Below are 13339 nucleotides of genomic sequence, written 5' to 3'. Positions count from 1 at the left end.
CATGCAGAATAATGTACCGCTTTCAGCACCAAAAATATCAAATAATCATACCGCCAGGGAGGTTAATGAAGTAAGAGGAGGCGTGGCCAAGCCATGCCCTGTGCGTGAATGGACACATGGAGCATCATCTTGCCAATGCACCTGCTTGTGTGTCTCCATAGGAAGTTAAGTATAATTTTTTTTCTTAGTTTCAAAAGAAAATTAAACTTTCATATAGCTTTTGAAAAGACTGGAAATATGTACAATTAAAAAATACTTTCTACTCCAATAAAATCATATTTCTTTAGATTAATGTAGGCAATAATGGATCATCCGACATGTCTTAAAAAAAATAAAAAAAATTCTATGTGTTATTAATTGGCTAGGGGGAACAATACAGTCTATAAACTATGTTATATACAATATATCTGATCATTCTTCAGTCATGATTAACTCTTGTCTTCTTTTTGTCGAGGCTCTAAAATGCCTGGACAGTACAAATTAGCCCAAATGATATCTGTATGGAAATTAATTCTTTTTTTTTTTTGTTTTGAAAATTTTTTGATTAACTAATTGCCAACAGCAGCTAGCCGAATGACGGCTACACTGCGTCCGGCCAGTTCTGGGTGGACATCATATGACGTCCTCCCAGAACGCGCTCTCCTGGGCGCCCCCTGCTCCGTACATCCGGCGATCTCCGTGATCGCTGTGTTCTACGTACACAGCTGATCACGCAATGTGTTAAAAGGCCAATTATGCCTGTATTTCAGCACCTGATCAGCTGTGTCCAATGACACACTGATCACCGGGAAATGCGATTGCAGGTTCTCTTTCCTCACGCTGTCATAGCACCAGGAAAGTACTGACGAGAACTGGCAGTTGTTAGAGCAGGGATCGGCACCGATCATTAGGCCAGTGATGATCAGTGCCTTGATGATCGGTGCCCAGCAGTGCCACCCACCAGTTACGCCCACCTGTGCTTAGCACTGCACCAATCTGTACACCCACCTGTGTCAGCCACCTGTGCCCAGCAGTGTACCCACCTGTGCCACCACCTGTGTCCACCAGTGCCACCCACCTGTGTCCACCAGTGCCACCCACCTGTGCCCACCAGTGCCACCCACCTGTGCCCATCAGTGCAGACCAGCGGTTGTGCCAGTCAGCGCCCAGCAGTGATGCCAGTCAGTGCCACCTATCAGTGCTGTCTATCAGTACCCATTATCAGTGCTGCCTATCTGTGCCACCTCATTAGTGCTGCCTATCAGTGCCATTGAGTGCTGCTTATCAGTGCCCATCACTGCTGCCTATCAGTGCTGCCGATCAGTGCTGCCTCATTAACGTACATGATTGACGGAGAAAAATTACCTTTTTTAAAAAATTGTATAATAGAAACAAAGCAATTTTTATTTTTTTTTATTGTTTGCACTTTCTTTTTTTATATTGCAAAAAGTAAAGTGCCCAGCAGTGCTTAAATACCACCAAAAGAAAGCTCTATTTGTGAGAAAAAGATAACAATTTCATATGGGTACAATCTTGCATGACCGCGCAATTGTAATTCAAAGTGCAACAGCGCTGAAAGCTGAAAATTGGCCTGGTAAAGAAGGAGGTATAAGTGCCCGATAGGGAAGGGGTTACAAGTGAATGTGGAAGAAACATATTATTATTATTTTTTTTTTATTAATAAATGTCACCAGTGTAGTACAGTGTTATCATCTGACTGGTGTAGTGCTGATCTTGTGTGCTGACTCTTGTCATTATCTTTTCATTTAAATTGAACTAATTTTTTTGCAACATTTAAACATGTAACATGTTACGAAAGTTGTGCTCACCCTTTGATGATGTCCTACAAGATCATCAATTCCATCTGCTATCTGTTATCCTGTGTAATTCTTTATCCCCTCACTGATATGTCCTGTTCTATGTCATACAGTCAGTGATGCATTTAGGATGCAGGCTGCCGTGGCAACCAAACATTGGCTCAAACACCCCTCCCCCCACAACCAGAGAGACACTGACCAACCCCCCCCCCCCCTTCAACCACAAAGAGAGCCTGACATTGAACAACAAGACCCCACCTCTACCTGAGAGAGCCCTCCATTACCACCACTCCCCATACACTGGCAACACCACACACCACCCTTGCCACAGAGAAGACACTCACCTTCACGACTCTGGACATCACTGGGAACAAGAGTCATGTTCTGCATACCCCATCAACCATCTCCCACCTGGTCCCCATGCTGTGTGTGTCCCTTCTTCCATCCCTTCTTTTGGGTGGGGGCGCTGCACCCCTAAAAATTTCCTAAGCCACCCTGAAACATGCTTCCCTTGGCAAATGTCTTGTTTGCCTTGTGGTAAATATGCCCCTGCATTGACCTCCTGTTCTGAAATTTCAGTTGATGTGCAATGGGTGAAGCAAAGTAATATTAGCCCTTTTGTAGGGAAACGCTGCCCCTCTGAAAAATACCCCCTAAGGCAAATGCCTTGTGATAAAAACACCCCTGCCTAAAGTCACATATTATATCCATGTGGCATTTGGGTCCTGTACCTACCACCTCCCCCCTTCCTGTGCCAAAAGCAATACTAATATCAAATCTTGTCATTGACACGGGGCAAGTTGACATTATTTCTGTTCTAGTGAAATCATGGCCACCGTCTAACCTTCTATGCATGTCAAGCTGTGCACTTGTATGGATGTCACATTGGAATCTGCAGCTTTGTCTGTGCAGCCACCGCATCACACTTGTCTTAAAGGATTTCCTCATTGGAATGTAACACGGAATTCTTAATCACCATGTGTGTAAACACAGCCAGCACATGGATCATGTAATCAAATATCCCCATGTCAACCAAAAAAAAGGGTTTTAAAAATGTTTCTTATTTGTGTTGTATTTTTGCATGTCATTTTTGCTAAGTTAGGATGGCCAAACATGAGACAATTATGTTGCCTCTTTTTCCTTATAGATGGCCCTAGATTGTACATTTTTCTTACAATTTTTTTTACATTGCTGCACAATCATGCCCCTCAAGTATGTAGTGCAACGATCTTACAGATTGTATGCCAATTAAAAGTTTTGCTTATGTATTACCTAATAATATCTGTTTTGTATTACATAGCATTATACTTGAAAAATGTATCCCATATGGTCACATTTATACATCAGGTTCATAAAACATGTTCCACTGCATTAACAGCCAATTCAGTTAAAATAACGACATATTTGTTTAGAGAGATGATATCATTAAGATGAGGTAACACTAGGGTAAAGGCTGCTGATAAGGTCATTATCATACTTTTCCCTGAAGTGATATGTCTGCAGAAAGCAACACCTTGTGATAAGATGAACAGCTGCCATGTGCTAATGTGACCTCTTCAAAAAAAAAAAAAAAAGACAATATGTTTTTATATCAGAATACTTATCATTGCAATCCCAAGTAAACATTTATCTTTACCATTGTGTAATTTATAAACTACATTAATGTCACATGCAGGGGCGAAATTACCATTTTGAAACTTGGGCACTGCCCAAGGGCACGGGGTCAGTATGGGGCCCCATGAGATGCCCCTGGTACCTTTTTCATAGTCTATTTTGGAGTTTGGCCAAGGACACAATGGCCCCATAGTCCCCTATTGCCCGGGGGCCCCATGAGTTGTCATTTTTCCCCTGGTAACATAGTACTATATGAAATGAACATTGATGAGACAATATATTTTCAAAATCTATTTTACGCTCAGAGTGTGCAAATAGTACACATTATGTACATGAAATATAATCATATTGCATAAATCATATTATTACTAACACATTACTTTGATTTTTCTACGGGTTCACTCAGGGTTCATTTTGTATACCTGTAAGCATGCATGCTGTCTCTTTCCTCGTGTCCTGTGCATCATAAATCATAGTACTCTCTCCTAAAAAGTGATAAGCATTTTGTTTGTTTAAGCATTTAAGATTAGCTTGAAGCCTTTTTTCTCTACCAATGTTCAAACAGCAGTCCTATGTGCATTCCAATTTGAACATGTGCTTCAGCAGATATAAAGCTTTGGAGGTGATTCATGATGTCAGGTAAAAATGCTTTTAAAGGAGATTTGATCAGTTATTGGGCCAGTGAATAGCTACATAATTAAAATAATAATATTTTGATTTATCAAAAATCCAAAAGAGTTTTCATACTTTATTGTGTTTTATCCCTGTTGATCCTACCATTTCCTCTGCTTTCTCATAACAAAATGACCACACCTGTCACGAGATCACAGTGTTTACAGTTTTCTGGTTGTTCTTGTCTAGACATTATTCAAAACCTACACAAACATTAACCTCTGAACTATAATGTCCTGCTGTTTCTCCTCCTCCAGCTCTCCAAACTCTTTCTATCACTGTTATAAGCTATTATTTAACTTTCGTCAAACAAAATTTTTTTTAATATTTGTGTCGACAAATTAAAATTTAACTTTTCAATTCAATTTCATTTAGTTACTTTATTTTTTCCAAAAAAAGGTGTGTCGTTTTGGCACCTAGTTTAAAATGGTGATGGCCCATTTCTTAGTCTTTCTTATTAACTCTATGTAAATTTTACATACTTTCTAACAGTGTGACATATATATGTGGACACCATGTATATTCTAAGTGTGGTTTTACAAGTGGAGGTTTACTGATTAGTTAAGATAATAGTGTCTTTTTTAATCTGGTGATCCTGCCAGTCCCTCTGCTTTCTCATAACAAAATGAACACACTAGGCATGAGAGCATGAGATTTTTTTAGAATTAGAGTCAGGTGAATGATTAACCAATAATCCCAAGCAAGTGCTGATAATCATCAATTTCATATGTAGGTTGAAACAGTCATTAACTGAAAGAGAAGCAGCTGTGTAGGAGGCTTAAAATGGGAACTGCGAAACTGTGCTACTAAGGTGAGGTTGTGGAAGACATTTTCATGTTACAGGTCATACTCCATGGCAAGACTGAGCACAGCAACAACACACAAGGTAGTTATACTATATCAGCAAGGTCTCTGCCAGGCAAAGATTTCAAAGCAGACTGGGGTTTCATGATGTGCTGTTCAAGTTCTTTTGAAGAAGCACAAAAAAACAGGCTATGCTGGGTACCCTAAAAGCAGTGGGCAGCCAAGGAAACTTGTAGTTGGAGACTTGGTCAGGATCAACTTCTCCAGGACTTCACCCATCCTCTGGAAATCCCTAACCTAATTCATCAGGCTGTCACCTACCCTCCACAACTTCAGGCGCACCCAGAAAAAACACCTCTTTAGAGAAGACTACCCCACCCCAACCTAACAATAGATCTCTGCTCCTCCTACCACTCCATCCAACACAACCACTTCCTCCAATACCCCTCCCCCCTCCCTCCTAGATTGTAAGCTTGAAAGATCAGGGCCCTCAATCCCCTTGTGTACTGTATTGTTACTGTACTGTCCCATGTATTGTCTCCCATTGTAATGTACAGCGTTGAGCAAACCTTTTGGCGCTATATAAATACTGTATAATAATAATAATGTTGTTTACCTTAACAAGACGTCTCCAGCATGTATAGAGGAATAAATGGATTGTGTTGCTGCCATGTGATTGGCTGATTATGAATTTTAGTTAACAAGCAATTAAACAGGGGCACCTAATAATGTTGGTGTTTGTGTCTATGTGTGTGTGTGTGTATTAATTTCTCTATATATAACTATAGAAATTTTTTGTAAAAAAAAAGTATATATAGAATGTCAATGTACATCAAGGATTTTGGGTTGGGATAGTGTTAACAAAAAGAACTGTGCATTTGATTGGTTAAATTATGGTGTTTTTGTATCATTTTAAATTACTTACAATTTTTAACATGCCAACGATTTTACACAACAACACTTCAAAACTATTGAGCAAAGAAAATGAAAAAAAAAAAGTTAATGGAATTATTTGTCCCTCACAGTGTATACATTTCAGTAACTGCATCACATCTCTCTATAAAAACACTCAGCTTGGGCAGTACATGCTCCCACTTTGGTTAACTCATTAAAAAAAAGATTAATGTACATTTAATACACAAATTAGGTTAAAAGGGGATGAGGCATGAAGCTTGAGCAGCCTGTACACCCACAAAAAAGGTTCCAAAATTCATAAGAAAAACATTTTGATGTCCTTTAGCACAAAATTATATATATATTTTAAATTGATTAGCTATGACAGAGGCAAAAAATTTTTTTATTGGCAAACAAAGAGTCACAATAGACCAGGCCTTATCTTATGGTGTGTTTCTTTTTATGACATGCAAAGTCAATGATAAATATGGCTATAAATGCACAGCCTGTTAAAGTAGTAGTGTTGATGTATTTATTTCAAATAACATAAAAATGTCAATTTATATATAAAAATTACTAAAAATTAAAAGAAAAATTTGAATATGACTTTCAATGACAAGCCTGCATAAGGCTTTACACAACATTTCAATTAAATGTAAAAACCAAAATATACATCAATATTAATATAATTATTTAATTTTCTTAAAATGTATTTACTTTAGTTAGATTAAAATAAAGTTTTTTGTTATACAATTTGATATTATTACTTAATAAATAATATATATTTAAAAAGTATTCCAGAATTCACTGTAAAAAGCCAAAGATTAGTAGTGATGAGCAAGGTAAAGTTTAGTAATTTATAGTACCGTGTGTGCTTAGTAAATCAAAAGGGAAACAAAACAATTGATTACATCTATTATTATTTGCAAATGTATACTTATGTAATTTTTTAACTTCAACATTTATTTGATGCAGATGATTTGCATGGCCTTTGCCGGATATGTGGAGAAGAAAACGATTTCAATGAACACACATACACAGTCCAATGGGTATGTTTCAGAAAACATAAGAATTAACTTATAATTTATGCACCCAAAAATATAAATATTTATGAGCATATGAACACTTGTGTGTTAAAGAAAGGACAATTACGCTGTGTAATGTGATAAAATTTGTCAAACCATACATTTCAGTTGAAACACGATTTCATCACTTGGTTAATACATTAAACTTTTTTCATCTTTTGCTTGTTTTTACATTATTATTATTGTTATTATTATTATTATTATTAACAGGTTCCTGCCCAGCCTATAGATAGATGGCGGCCTTCAAAACCCCTTATCCCTCTAGGTGGATGACATCGGAGTACTGGCACCGTTGCTGGTAACGTGACCTGGTGTGACCAATCACAGCAGGTCACATAACAGTTGTATACAATGGATGGCTTCCTTTCATGCCATCCATTGGATACTAGTATGTGTAGCTGTGAATGGTCACAGCGGTCACATGCACAAGCTGGGCCAATCACAGCCCAGCTATGTCATGTGATTAGCTGTGGACAAATCACAGCTAAGCACAAAAAAAAACGTGAATGAATCGATGTCATTCAGGTAAATGCTTGCTTATAGCAGAGTAATTCATTGCTATAAGCTAATTTTCCACCAAAAAAAAAAAAAAAGCGTCACCAAAGAAGTACAATGTTACTATGGTAACATAGAACTACTTTGGTCATAGTGAAATATGAAAAAAAAGTCTTACAAAAAAGAAAAAAAAAAAAAAAGGGAGAGGGAGGGGTGAGAGAGAGGGGATATAGGAGGGGTGAGAGAGTGAGAGAAGAGGGGAGAGCGAAAAGATATACATAGTTTTAAAAGTGTGTTTTGCCATTTACAGAGCCATATATGTATGTATGTAACAAAATTAATTAACTTCATCTTTTAATATATCATTTACATTTTTTCCAGATTTCATGTGAAAGTTGTGCACTGTGGTTCCACATATCCTGCACAGGGCAACAAATTCCAGACGAATACAGATGCCCATTGTGCATTCAAAACTATTACTAAAAATGTAAATATTGTTGGACTTTATTTAAATTTCCTAGAAGAACTGTGATGTTTGATAGATTTTGTACATATTTATATTTTGGTTGAAGTGTCCGAAAGGTTTGACTATGTTGTCAATTTCTAAATTATTTTTATATAATGTACATATTAAAATTGTTATACATGCAAAATATTAAAATTGGTTTATCTATGTTCAAAATGTATAATTTAATTGTATATAAATTACATGTTCAGTTTGTGATACATAAACACTTATAACCACCTCCCGCCCTCCATATAGTACAATGACAGGTGCAAGGTGGTTCTCTCGTTCTTGGAGGATGTCACATGATCAGCTGTGTCCAATCAAAGCTCATCGCATGTAAACACGGAAAGGCTGGTTATCGGCATTTCTCTCCTCTCGAGCTGTCATGCTGACAGAGGAGGAGAGGAGAGCCAGTAATCGGCTTTACGCCGAGGGGACATGTGCACTGATCATGAGAGCACTGATGATCAGTGTAGCCCCAGCAGTGCCACCTGTCAGTGTCCAACACTGACTCGTGCCAGTACCCATCAATAACACATGTCAGTGCCTACCAGTGCACATCAAGTCCACAGATCAGTGCCCATCTGAGCTGCCTTTCAGTGTCTCCCATCAGTGCCACCTATCAGTGCGAATCAGCACCACCTATACGTGTTGCCAATCAGTGCCACCTATCAGTGTCAGTCGGTGCTGCCCATCAGTGCCAGTCAGTGCTGCCTAACAGTGCCATATATCAGTGCTATGTATCAGGGCTGCTTTTCAGTGCCCATCAGTGATGCCTGTCAATGCCCATCGGTACCACCTACCAGTGCCTCCTCATCAGTGCCACCTATCAGTGTGGATCAGTGCAGCCTATCAGTGCCCATCACTGCAGACTCATTAGTGCACATCAGTAAAGGAAAAAAGTCACTTATTTTGAAAATTGAATACCAAAGACATAAAAAAAATTGTATTTCAAATTTTTCGGTAGTTTTTGGTTTGTTTGGGAAAACAAAAAAAAAAAGGGTGATTAAATAGTAAAAAAATAAAGCTCTATCTGTCACAACAAAAATGAATACATTTTTTTTATGGGTACAGTGTTGTATCACTACGCAATTGTCATTCAAAGTGTGATAGGCAGGAAGGGGGGAGAAGTGCCCTGTACGCAGGGGGTTACATTTGTTATAAAATAGATGTAAGTGCGTGTTGCATTGTTCCTTTTTTTAATGTAACGGATAGGATTTGTATGGCCTTCAAGGTGTTGAGAAACTGCAAGTCCCATGAGGCCTTGCAAGACTATGACAGCCACAGGCAAGAGTCCCAGAGTCAGAGACATGATGGGACTTGTAATATTTATACATCTGGAGGGCCATAGTTTGGAGAACCATGCTTTACATCATATGAGTTTGTACAATATCAAATATATAGGACTTAAGTATGATTTAAAATATAATATGTAAATAATATTGACTATTAAAGAAATAATGTGAAAACAAATATCACGGAGCTGGCCCTTCCCCCCCATCATGTGGGCTTGCTGCCTAACACCCTCCCACCCCTCACTCTTCTGTTCCGTCCATGCTGGAACTTCTAGTCCTCCGTGTCCCTGACACAGGCAGCCGTCCACAGCCCTTCAACCTCCCTTTGCCTGCAGTCTGGCCCCCTGCTAAGGGAATCCAAACACAGGCCCTCTCCTCCCTTCCCCCTCATGCACAGGGCCATTGCCATGGTAACCTGACAGGAAGGCCCTGATTCACTATTGGGCGTGGGCGCATATTTATGGGCTTAAGCCCAATTTTCATGGGCGTCCGTCATTTTTTACCCTGCAACCTAATTCACTATTGAGCAGAGCCCATAAGCAGATGCCCAATCTAATTCACAAAGAGACACACGCCCGAAATCAGACTCACAAAACAGACTTGCTAAGAAGCAAGTCTAAAACCATGAAAAATCACTGTAGAGACATGTTCACTTAGAAATTTGCTTTGCCAAATATCAGGACTTCACTTTAAACAATATCTGCTATTTCCAAAAAAATTAAAAATGTGTTAAAAATCGTTTTTTTCAAGGAAATCGACACAGTAAAAATCTAGAAGCCCGTGCAGTGTCTTTGGCAGATACAACTGAGCATGTGCAGAACACATTTTAGACTTCTGCCATGGGCGTTTGCTTTTTAGCCACTGACTAATAGTGAATCTGATTGTGGATTCCTCTGAGAGCCGGCACTCGCTTGCGACTATTGTGTTTAATAAACAGCACTCGGCATATCTTCATGTAATCTAACTAGATTTCCTTAGTTCTAGTGATTCTATTTTTGTTTCTTATCCTTTATAATTATTTCTGTAATGATTTTACTTATTTCAAAGGTCTAGATAATATATATTTTGACAGCTGAATGTAAAAATAAAGGTCCACAATAAAAAAAAAAAAAAAAAAAAACAGCGTGGGTCCCCCCTCTCATCCATACCAAGCCCTTCAGGTCTGGTATGGATATTAAGTGGGAACTCCACGCTGAAATTTAAAAAAAAAAACAGCGTGGGTCCCCCTCAATATCCATACCAGACCCTTATCCGAGCATGCAGCCCGGCAGGTCAGGAAAGGGGGGGGACGAGCGAGCACCCCCCCCCCTCCTGAACCATACCAGGCCACATGCCCTCAACATGGGGGGGTGCTTTGAGGCAGGGGGGCTCCCCCCCCCAAAGCACCTTGTCCCCATGTTGATGAGGACAAGGGCCTCTTCCCCACAACCCTGGCCGGTGGTTGTGGGGGTCTGCGGGCGGGGGGCTTATCAGAATCTGGAAGCCCCCTTTAACAAGGGGGCCCCCAGATCCCGGCCCCCCCCCCTACGTGAACGAGTCTGCGGTAGATGCTCCCGCAGACTCCTTCACAAAAAAAAAAAGTGTGGTGTAAAAAAAACACAGTACAGGGTCTTTGACAAGTCCTTTATTAAAACAATGTCCCCCGAAGTAGATCCAACGTCAATCACGGCGGCGGCGGCAGGGACCCGAAAAAAGAAAAAAAAAAAAAGGTTCCGCTCCCGTCGGAGGCTTCCAGCCATGTGAAGAAGAGGCTAGCTGACAGTTCTTATATAGGTATGGGGCGGGGCCAGCCGGGCACATCATCCCCGCCCCTTACCTATTTGAGAAATGTCACCCTGTCTCTCCGCTGAGGCTAACTAGCTGAATGCAGGAGACAGTCTGACATTTCTTATATAGCTATGGGGCGGGGCCAGCCGGGGACATCATCCGAGTGACCCGCCCCATGTCACATGCTTGCTGTTCCTGGCTGGCCCCGCCCCATAGCTATATAAGAAATGTCAGACTGTCTCCTGCATTCAGCTAGTTAGCCTCAGCGGAGAGACAGGGTGACATTTCTCAAATAGGTAAGGGGCGGGGATGATGTGCCCGGCTGGCCCCGCCCCATACCTATATAAGAACTGTCAGCTAGCCTCTTCTTCACAAGGCTGGAAGCCTCCGACGGGAGCGGAACCTTTTTTTTTTTTCTTTTTTCGGGTCCCTGCCGCCGCCGCCGTGATTGACGTTGGATCTACTTCGGGGGACATTGTTTTAATAAAGGACTTGTCAAAGACCCTGTACTGTGTTTTTTTTACACCACACTTAGTTTTTTTGTGAAGGAGTCTGCGGGACCATGTACTGCAGACTCGTTCACGTAGGGGGGGGGGCCGGGATCTGGGGGCCCCCTTGTTAAAGGGGGCTTCCAGATTCTGATAAGCCCCCCGCCCGCAGACCCCCACAACCACCGGCCAGGGTTGTGGGGAAGAGGCCCTTGTCCTCATCAACATGGGGACAAGGTGCTTTGGGGGGGGAGCCCCCCCTGCCCCAAAGCACCCCCCCATGTTGAGGGCATGTGGCCTGGTATGGTTCAGGAGGGGGGGGGCGCTCGCTCGTCCCCCCCCCTTTCCTGACCTGCCGGGCTGCATGCTCGGATAAGGGTCTGGTATGGATATTGAGGGGGACCCACGCTGTTTTTTTTTTAAATTTCAGCGTGGAGTTCCCCCTTAATACCCATACCAGACCTGAAGGGCTTGGTAAGGATGAGAGGGGGGACCCACGCTGTTTTTTTTATTATTTATTTAATTCACGGAAATAATTTAAAATTCAGCTGTCAGTGGGAAACCCCGATGACAGCTGAAACATTCCTTCTGTCCCTGCAGAGAGCTCCGCTATTATATTTGACATTAAAAAGTATAGAGACTGCAACATTGTATCCATTTGTATCCATTCCGGATATAGATGTTTTTATTCGGATACAAATAGATACAATGTTGCAACCTTTATACTTTTTAATGTCAAATATAATAGCGCAGCTCTCTGCAGGGACAGAAGTAATTACTTCGCTATTATATTTGCAGGCCGTAGATGGGGCGAAAATCGAACAATTTTTTTGCCATTGGTGGTAACGTCGGCCCATTGAACAACCGATTTTTTTTTTTTAAAACGGTCAGTTTTCGCCCCATCTAAGGCCTGCATTTTTCTTTTCCTTATTCTTTTTTTTTATTCTTTTTCTTGCAGGTCATGGCTCATGTGCAGATTATTTATCTGTTAAAAGATCAGCCAATTTGCCGATCATTGCAGCTAAAATCGGCCGATCTGCAAAATCGGCCAATTTTTATCCAAATTTACCAATTAAAAAAAGTTGCAAAATCCCCAAAAATGGCTGACCAATTAACCCACTAACGGGCTGAAAATCAGCCGATTTTTTTTGCGGACGATTTTAGACCCATGTAAAGCAGGCCATAGATGGGTCTAAAATCGGCCGATTTTTCTGCCGAAAAGAAAATCGAACGATTTTCGGGCCGTTAGTGGGTTAATTGGTCAGCTGTTTTTCGGGATTTTGGCAAATTTATTTATCAGTAAATTTGGAACAAAAAATTTTCAACTTTACTGGTAAACAAAATATGCTAAAATCCCAAAAAATGGCTGACCAATTATCCCAATAACGGAAGAGGCCCTTGTCCCCATTAACATGGGGACAAGGTGCTTTGGGGGGGAGCCCCCCTTCCCCAAAGCACCCCCCCATGTTGAGGGCAGGTGGCCTGGTATAGTTCAGGAGGGGGGGCGCTCGCTCGCCCCCCCCTTTCCTGACCTGCCGGGCTGCATGCTCGGATAAGGGTCTGGTATGGATTTTGGGGGGATCCCCAAGCTGTTTTTTTTTATTTCAGCGTGGAGTTCCCCCTTAATATCCATACCAGATCCGAAGGGCTTGGTATGGATGGGAGGGGGGACCCCACGCTTTTTTTTTTTTTTTTTACATTCAGCTGTCAGTGGGGAACCCCGCTGACAGTTGAAACATTAACACATGGCTGTCGCTCCTACAATCCCGCATGAGTTATGTTATCAACTCATGCAGCATTTTAGTAGCGAAAACCAATGCAGCGCTCATGTTTCAGCTGTCGGCGGAGTTCCCCACTGACAGTTGATGTAAAAGTATTGCAGGGAATTATAAACAATTTGTAAAAAACCCGGCGTGGGGTC

The 13339-nt window shown here is 41.0% G+C and overlaps 1 protein-coding gene and 1 long non-coding RNA gene across 3 annotated transcripts in view; one reads left to right on the top strand and one right to left on the bottom strand.

Annotated features, from left to right (window-relative positions):
- LOC149437630 (asparaginyl-tRNA synthetase-like) overlaps positions 1-13339 on the bottom strand; it is a 179984-nt gene that overhangs the window by 148407 nt on the left and 18238 nt on the right. The gene's annotated exons all lie outside the window — the stretch shown is intronic.
- LOC149437631 (uncharacterized) lies at positions 4663-8042 on the top strand. 2 transcript variants are annotated; one of them, XR_016308035.1, is made up of 3 exons: positions 4663-4968; positions 6756-6829; positions 7742-8042. It is a non-coding gene; the product is annotated as an uncharacterized LOC149437631 (long non-coding RNA). The 2 variants fall into 2 exon arrangements; XR_016308034.1 differs by having other exon boundaries at positions 4833-4893.

Source organism: Staurois parvus, unplaced genomic scaffold (genome assembly GCF_062004578.1).
Source record: "Staurois parvus isolate SC_StPar_1 unplaced genomic scaffold, SC_StPar_1.0 ptg001282l, whole genome shotgun sequence".
Taxonomy (NCBI): domain Eukaryota; kingdom Metazoa; phylum Chordata; class Amphibia; order Anura; family Ranidae; genus Staurois; species Staurois parvus.
The sequence above is the reverse complement of the archived record's forward strand: the minus strand, read 5'-3'. Positions and strand labels throughout refer to the sequence as shown.